Below are 7,283 nucleotides of genomic sequence, written 5' to 3'. Positions count from 1 at the left end.
TTCTTGGTTTCTTCTTTCCCATGGTGCCAGTGGACTTGGTTTCTCATTTCCCATGGTGCCAGTGGTTCTTGGTTTCTCCTTTCCCATGGTGCCAGTGGTTCTTGGTTTCTCCTTTCCCATGGTGCCAGTGGCTCTTGGTTTCTCGTTTGCCATGGTGCCAGTGGCTCTTGGTTTCTCCTTTCCCATGGTGCCAGTGGCTCTTGGTTTCTCCTTTCCCATGGTGCCAGTGGCTCTTGGTTTCTTCTTTCCCATGGTGCCAGTGGTTCTTGGTTTCTCCTTTCCCATGGTGCCAGTGGTACTTGGTTTCTAATTTCCCATGGTGACAGTGGCTCTTGGTTTCTCCTTTCCCATGGTGCCAGTGGTTCTTGGTTTCTCCTTTCCCATGGTGCCAGTGGTTCTTGGTTTCTCCTTTCCCATAGTGCCAGTGGTACTTGGTTTCTCCTTTCCCATGGTGCCAGTGGCTCTTGGTTTCTCCTCTCCCATGGTGCCAGTGGTACTTGGTTTCTCCTTTCCCATGGTGCCAGTGGTACTTGGTTTCTCCTTTCCCATGGTGCCAGTGGTACTTGGTTTCTCCTTTCCCATGGTGCCAGTGGCTCTTGGTTTCTCCTTTTCCATGGTGCCAGTGGCTCTTGGTTTCTCCTTTCCCATGGTGCCAGTGGTACTTGGTTTCACCTTTCCCATGGTGCCAGTGGTACTTGGTTTCTCCTTTCCCATGGTGCCAATGGCTCTTGGTTTCTCCTTTCCCATGGTGCCAGTGGTACTTGGTTTCTTCCTTTCCCATGGTGCCAGTGGTACTTGGTTTCTCCTTTCCCATGGTGCCAGTGGCTCTTGGTTTCTCCTTTCCCATGGTGCCAGTGGTTCTTGGTTTCTCCTTTCCCATGGTGCCAGTGGTACTTGGTTTCTCCTTTCCCATGGTGCCAGTGGTTCTTGGTTTCTCCTTTCCCATGGTGCCAGTGGTACTTGGTTTCTCCTTTCCCATGGTGCCAGTGGTACTTGGTTTCTCCTTTCCCATGGTGCCAGTGGTTCTTGGTTTCTCCTTTCCCATGGTGCCAGTGGCTCTTGGTTTCTCCTTTCCCATGGTGCCAGTGGTACTTGGTTTCTCCTTTCCAATGGTGCCAGTGGTACTTGGTTTCTCCTTTCCCATGGTGCCAGTGGCTCTTGGTTTCTCCTTTCCCATGGTGCCAGTGGCTCTTGGTTTCTCCTTTCCCATGGTGCCAGTGGTACTTGGTTTCTCCTTTCCCATGGTGCCAGTGGTACTTGGTTTCTCCTTTACCATGGTGCCAGTGGCTCTTGGTTTCTCCTTTCCCATGGTGCCAATGGCTCTTGGTTTCTCCTTTCCCATGGTGCCAATGGCTCTTGGTTTCTCCTTTCCCATGGTGCCAGTGGTACTTGGCTTCTCCTTTCCCATAGTGCCAGTGGCTCTTGGTTTCTCCTTTCCCATGGTGCCAGTGGCTCTTGGTTTCTCCTTTCCCATGGTGCCAGTGGCTCTTGGTTTCTCCTTTCCCATGGTGCCAGTGGTACTTGGTTTCTCCTTTCCCATGGTGCCAGTGGTACTTGGTTTCTCCTTTCCCATGGTGCCAGTGGTACTTGGTTTCTCCTTTCCCATGGTGCCAGTGGCTCTTGGTTTCTCCTTTTCCATGGTGCCAGTGGCTCTTGGTTTCTCCTTTCCCATGGTGCCAGTGGTACTTGGTTTCTCCTTTCCCATGGTGCCAGTGGTTCTTGGTTTCTCCTTTCCCATAGTGCCAGTGGCTCTTGGTTTCTCCTTTCCCATGGTGCCAGTGGCTCTTGGTTTCTCCTCTCCCATGGTGCCAGTGGTACTTGGTTTCTCCTTTACCATGGTGCCAGTGGTACTTGGTTTCTCCTTTCCCATGGTGCCAGTGGTACTTGGTTTCTCCTTTCCCATGGTGCCAGTGGCTCTTGGTTTCTCCTTTTCCATGGTGCCAGTGGCTCTTGGTTTCACCTTTCCCATGGTGCCAGTGGTACTTGGTTTCTCCTTTCCCATGGTGCCAATGGCTCTTGGTTTCTCCTTTCCCATGGTGCCAGTGGTACTTGGTTTCTCCTTTCCCATGGTGCCAGTGGTACTTGGTTTCTCCTTTCCCATGGTGCCAGTGGCTCTTGGTTTCTCCTTTCCCATGGTGCCAGTGGTTCTTGGTTTCTCCTTTCCCATGGTGCCAGTGGTTCTTGGTTTCTCCTTTCCCATGGTGCCAGTGGTACTTGGTTTCTCATTTCCCATGGTGCCAGTGGTACTTGGTTTCTCCTTTCCCATGGTGCCAGTGGTTCTTGGTTTCTCCTTCCCATGGTGCCAGTGGTTCTTGGTTTCTCCTTTCCCATGGTGCCAGTGGCTCTTGGTTTCTCCTTTCCCATGGTGCCAGTGGCTCTTGGTTTCTCCTTTCCCATGGTGCCAGTGGTACTTGGTTTCTCCTTTCCCATGGTGCCAGTGGCTCTTGGTTTCTCCTTTCCCATGGTGCCAGTGGTACTTGGTTTCTCCTTTCCAATGGTGCCAGTGGTACTTGGTTTCTCCTTTCCCATGGTGCCAGTGGCTCTTGGTTTCTCCTTTCCCATGGTGCCAGTGGCACTTGGTTTCTCCTTTCCCATGGTGCCAGTGGTACTTGGTTTCTCCTTTCCCATGGTGCCAGTGGTACTTGGTTTCTCCTTTACCATGGTGCCAGTGGCTCTTGGTTTCTCCTTTCCCATGGTGCCAATGGCTCTTGGTTTCTCCTTTCCAATGGTGGCAATGGCTCTTGGTTTCTCCTTTCCAATGGTGCCAGTGGTACTTGGCTTCTCCTTTCCCATGGTGCCAGTGGTACTTGGTTTCTCCTTTCCCATGGTGCCAGTGGCTCTTGGTTTCTCCTTTCCCATGGTGCCAGTGGTACTTTGTTTCTTCTTTCCCATGGTGCCAGTGGTTCTTGGTTTCTCCTTTCCCATGGTGCCAGTGGTTCATTGGTTTCTCCTTTCCCATGGTGCCAGTGGTACTTAGTTTCTTCTTTCCCATGGTGCCAGTGGTTCTTGGTTTCTCCTTTCCCATGGTGCCAGTGGTTCATTGGTTTCTCCTTTCCCATGGTGCCAGTGGTACTTGGTTTCTCCTTTCCCATGGTGCCAATGGCTCTTGGTTTCTCCTTTCCCATGGTGCCAGTGGTACTTGGTTTCTCCTTTCCCATGGTGCCAGTGGTACTTGGTTTCTCCTTTCCCATGGTGCCAATGGCTCTTGGTTTATCCTTTCCCATGGTGCCAATGGCTCTTGGTTTATCCTTTCCCATGGTGCCAGTGGTTCATTGGTTTCTCCTTTCCCATGGTGCCAATGGCTCTTGGTTTATCCTTTCCCATGGTGCTAGTGGCTTTTGGTTTCTTCTTTCCCATGGTTCCAGTGGTACTTGGTACTTGAATGTCTATGTAACTATGTTTCTACACTTGCTTCTATGAATATGTTACTGCAGTTTCAGATTAAATAAAAATCCATTGTCCACTGGTTTAGTCATTTCATTATCTATCATAGCGTTATAGCGAAGGTGGAATGACCTGAAGCCTTTGGGGGCATGGGCAGTGCCAAACACACGGAAATAGAGACGTGCAATATCTAGGAAACCTGTTTGCCCACAGCTTGTAAGAAAAAAAAAAACGAAGATCATATTTGTTGCTTTTTAAGCCCATAAGTGGATGGTATAATGCCCCTTTACGACTGGAGGAGGGGACGGTGCGTCAGAGGCTTAACTAATTCCAGGCCAGGTATGAGGTAACGGCTAGTGACAGCAACTGAAATCAGGGCAAAGTTATTTTGTAAATCTGTGAGGGATCTACACAGCCTTGTTACAGCTATTTTGTCCTAATTTCCTAAACTTTGGTGCTAGTGCAGTTACCAACAGCAACCAATCAGCAAGCCGTTTTGATCAGTCTACTACAAGGTAGAAAAGCAGAGATTTGATTGGTTGCTAGGAGTAACACCACTGGTGCAGTTTTAACACCTCTGTTAGTAAATAGCCCCTAAATTTGCCCTGGAGCAGTAACACATAGCAACCAATCAACAGCACCATTTACTGGTCAACTGTATAAAAGCAAACATCTTATTGGTTGCTTTAGATAACTGCTCCTAGGCAACTTAGTGTCCTTTATTACATGAGGGTTTTTCAATTGGAATTCCACCCAAAAAATATGTAGATTCAGAGTGGAGATCGAACACACAACTCAAACTCCCTAATGGGTCTTCCCCACTGAAGGCTGACATAAAGGTCTAAAGGTGGCCATACACGTTAAGATCCGCTCGCTTGGTGAGGCCACCAAGTGAGCGAATCTTGTCCTGGGTGGGCGATATTGGGTGAATTTAGGCTAATTCGGTTCGAGTTAGAATGGCGGCAATAGGCGCAGTCAGTTCGGGGACCACATCAACAAGCCGATGCGGTCCCCAATCCAACTAAATTTTTAAACCTGCCCAATCAATATCTGCCCGATTTCAGGCCAGATGTCGGTCAGGCAGGCCTGTCGTTTGTGTCCCTACACGGGCCGATATCGGCAGCTACAAACGGCCTGTGTATGGCCACCTTTAAAGTGCAGCTCTTTTTGCACCAAGACTATTGTGTACGCCACTAGCTCACCTACATTTCTTACCAGCAACCTCAGAATCATTATTAGCACCCTAGGGCCCTGTACATCCAGGACATCTGGAGACCCTCTTGATTAACTGAAAAATTTTCTAGGGCCTAAGGAATGATGAAAGCCTTGCATAGGTATGGGGCCTATTATCCAGAACACATGGGATCTGGGGTTTTCCAGATAATGTACCTGTAACTTTTATATTATACAGATCTAACCTTTTTGAAAATATATTTAACCCCTCTGTATATGTCCCGGGGGCCCCCTAGTAATAACAGGTTTAACTCAAAGGAGATGTTGGCTTATACAAGTCACATAGTCTGTAGGGCATGAGTCACTGTCACAGGTACATGAAATATAAATGCCCTTTAATAATAATGACACTCATTTAGGAATGTGGTCAACAGTGTTGGCTCAGTTAAGAGCCCTACAGATGTCTACAAGGAGTGGTTCTAGGAATGTGCAGGTAATAAGTAAGTACAGGAGGGCTGGCTGTACCCCCGGTCTTCAATTCCTTGGAGAGGATGACTAATTAGACAATTATGGGCAAAGTGTTTCCCATTCCAATAGCCCATAGCAGCCAATCAGCAGTTACTCTTATAGTGCAGACCACTATGGAAGAATGGTGGCGCTGGATTTCTGCAGGAGGTTGTAATATACTTATAAACAATGAGTATCTTCTTGGCTTCGTCTTTCTGGTGCAACCAAATGGTTCCCCTCCACAGGCAGGTGTCTCCCCTAATGGAGCCACAGCAGAAAGGCTTGCATCCAATAAGGACATGGATCCATTTCCACTGGGCCTCAGTTGACCAGATTTGATCACACGTTGGGTCGGCCCAAAGTAGAAGGTGGGGCAGCAGGAGGGCTCAAGCTCACTACAGGGGAGGGCAAGCGAGAATGAGAGGGGCTGACACTATACTTGAGTTGCTACCATTGCTTTTACCACAGAGAGCGATCCTGGTTCCTCTGAGGTGGGAGGGTACATCTAACGCTCCCCAATTTCCCATCTGCATGGACAATGCCCATATCCCTATATGGGTAGAATTACTGCAATGGATCTCTTGTATCCTTCAGAGCGTGGGTTTTCAGGTGTCTGCTGCTTCTCATTGGGTGAGCTCTCCTCCAATCAGGAGGTGTCAACAAGCTAGACAGCAGTTGGGGTTTGAATGAGGCGCGAAGAACCAGAAGAGAAACAATGAAAGGTGAGAGCTGTTGTTGAGCTACACAGCCCCAACTGGTATTTTAAACACACCTAAAGGGTCCCCTTGATGCTATAATATTATATTTATATATTTCATGTATAGAACATCCTCCGATTTGTTGTTTTTAGGGCTTTATCCTACAATTTCAGTCTGAATGCTAGTTTTAGATCATTGCATTTAAATGTGCGATACAGTGACACAGACAGGAGGGAACCATGGGACATGGAGTCTGCCCCTCCCACTGCAGGGTGATACAGTGACACAGACAGGAGGGAACCATGGGACATGGAGTCTGTCCCTCCCACTGCAGGGTGATACAGTGACACAGACAGGAGGGGGCTATGGGACATGGAGTCTGCCTCTCCCACTGCAGGGTGATACAGTGACAGAGACAGGAGGGAACCATGGGACATGGAGTCTGTCCCTCCCACTGCAGGGTGATACAGTGACACCGACAGGAGGGAGCTATGGGACACGGAGTCTGCCCCTCCCACTGCAGGGTGATACAGTGACACAGACAGGAGGGGGCTATGGGACACGGAGTCTGCCCCTCCCACTGCAGGGTGATACAGTGACACAGACAGGAGGGAGCTATGGGACACAGAGTCTGCCCCTCCCACTGCAGGGTGATACAGTGACACAGACAGGAGGGGGCTATGGGACATGGAGTCTGCCCCTCCCACTGCAGGGTGATACAGTGACACAGACAGGAGGGGGCTATGGGACATGGAGTCTGTCCCTCCCACTGCAGGGTGATACAGTGACACAGACAGGAGGGAGCTATGGGACACAGAGTCTGCCCCTCCCACTGCAGGGTGATACAGTGACACAGACAGGAGGGGGCTATGGGACACGGAGTCTGCCCCTCCCACTGCAGGGTGATACAGTGACACAGACAGGAGGGGGCTATGGGACACGGAGTCTGTCCCTCCCACTGCAGGGTGATACAGTGACATAGACAGGAGGGAGCTATGGGACATGGAGTCTGTCCCTCCCACTGCAGGGTGATACAGTGACACAGACAGGAGGGGGCTATGGGACATGGAGTCTGCCCCTCCCACTGCAGGGTGATACAGTGACACAGACAGGAGGGGGCTATGGGACATGGAGTCTGCCCCTCCCACTGCAGGGTGATACAGTGACACAGACAGGAGGGGGCTATGGGACATGGAGTCTGCCCCTCCCACTGCAGGGTGATACAGTGACACAGACAGGAGGGAGCTATGGGACATGGAGTCCTGCCCCTCCCACTGCAGGGTGATACAGTTACACAGACAGGAGGGGGCTATGGGACATGGAGTCTGTCCCTCCCACTGCAGGGTGATACAGTGACACAGACAGGAGGGAGCTATGGGACATGGAGTCTGCCCCTCCCACTGCAGGGTGATACAGTGACACAGACAGGAGGGAGCTATGGGACATGGAGTCTGCCCCTCCCACTGCAGGGTGATACAGTGACACAGACAGGAGGGGGCTATGGGACACGGAGTCTGCCCC

The sequence above is a fragment of the Xenopus tropicalis genome, chromosome 3 (genome assembly GCF_000004195.4).
Source record: "Xenopus tropicalis strain Nigerian chromosome 3, UCB_Xtro_10.0, whole genome shotgun sequence".
NCBI lineage: Eukaryota > Metazoa > Chordata > Amphibia > Anura > Pipidae > Xenopus > Xenopus tropicalis.
This window is presented reverse-complemented; position numbering follows the sequence as displayed.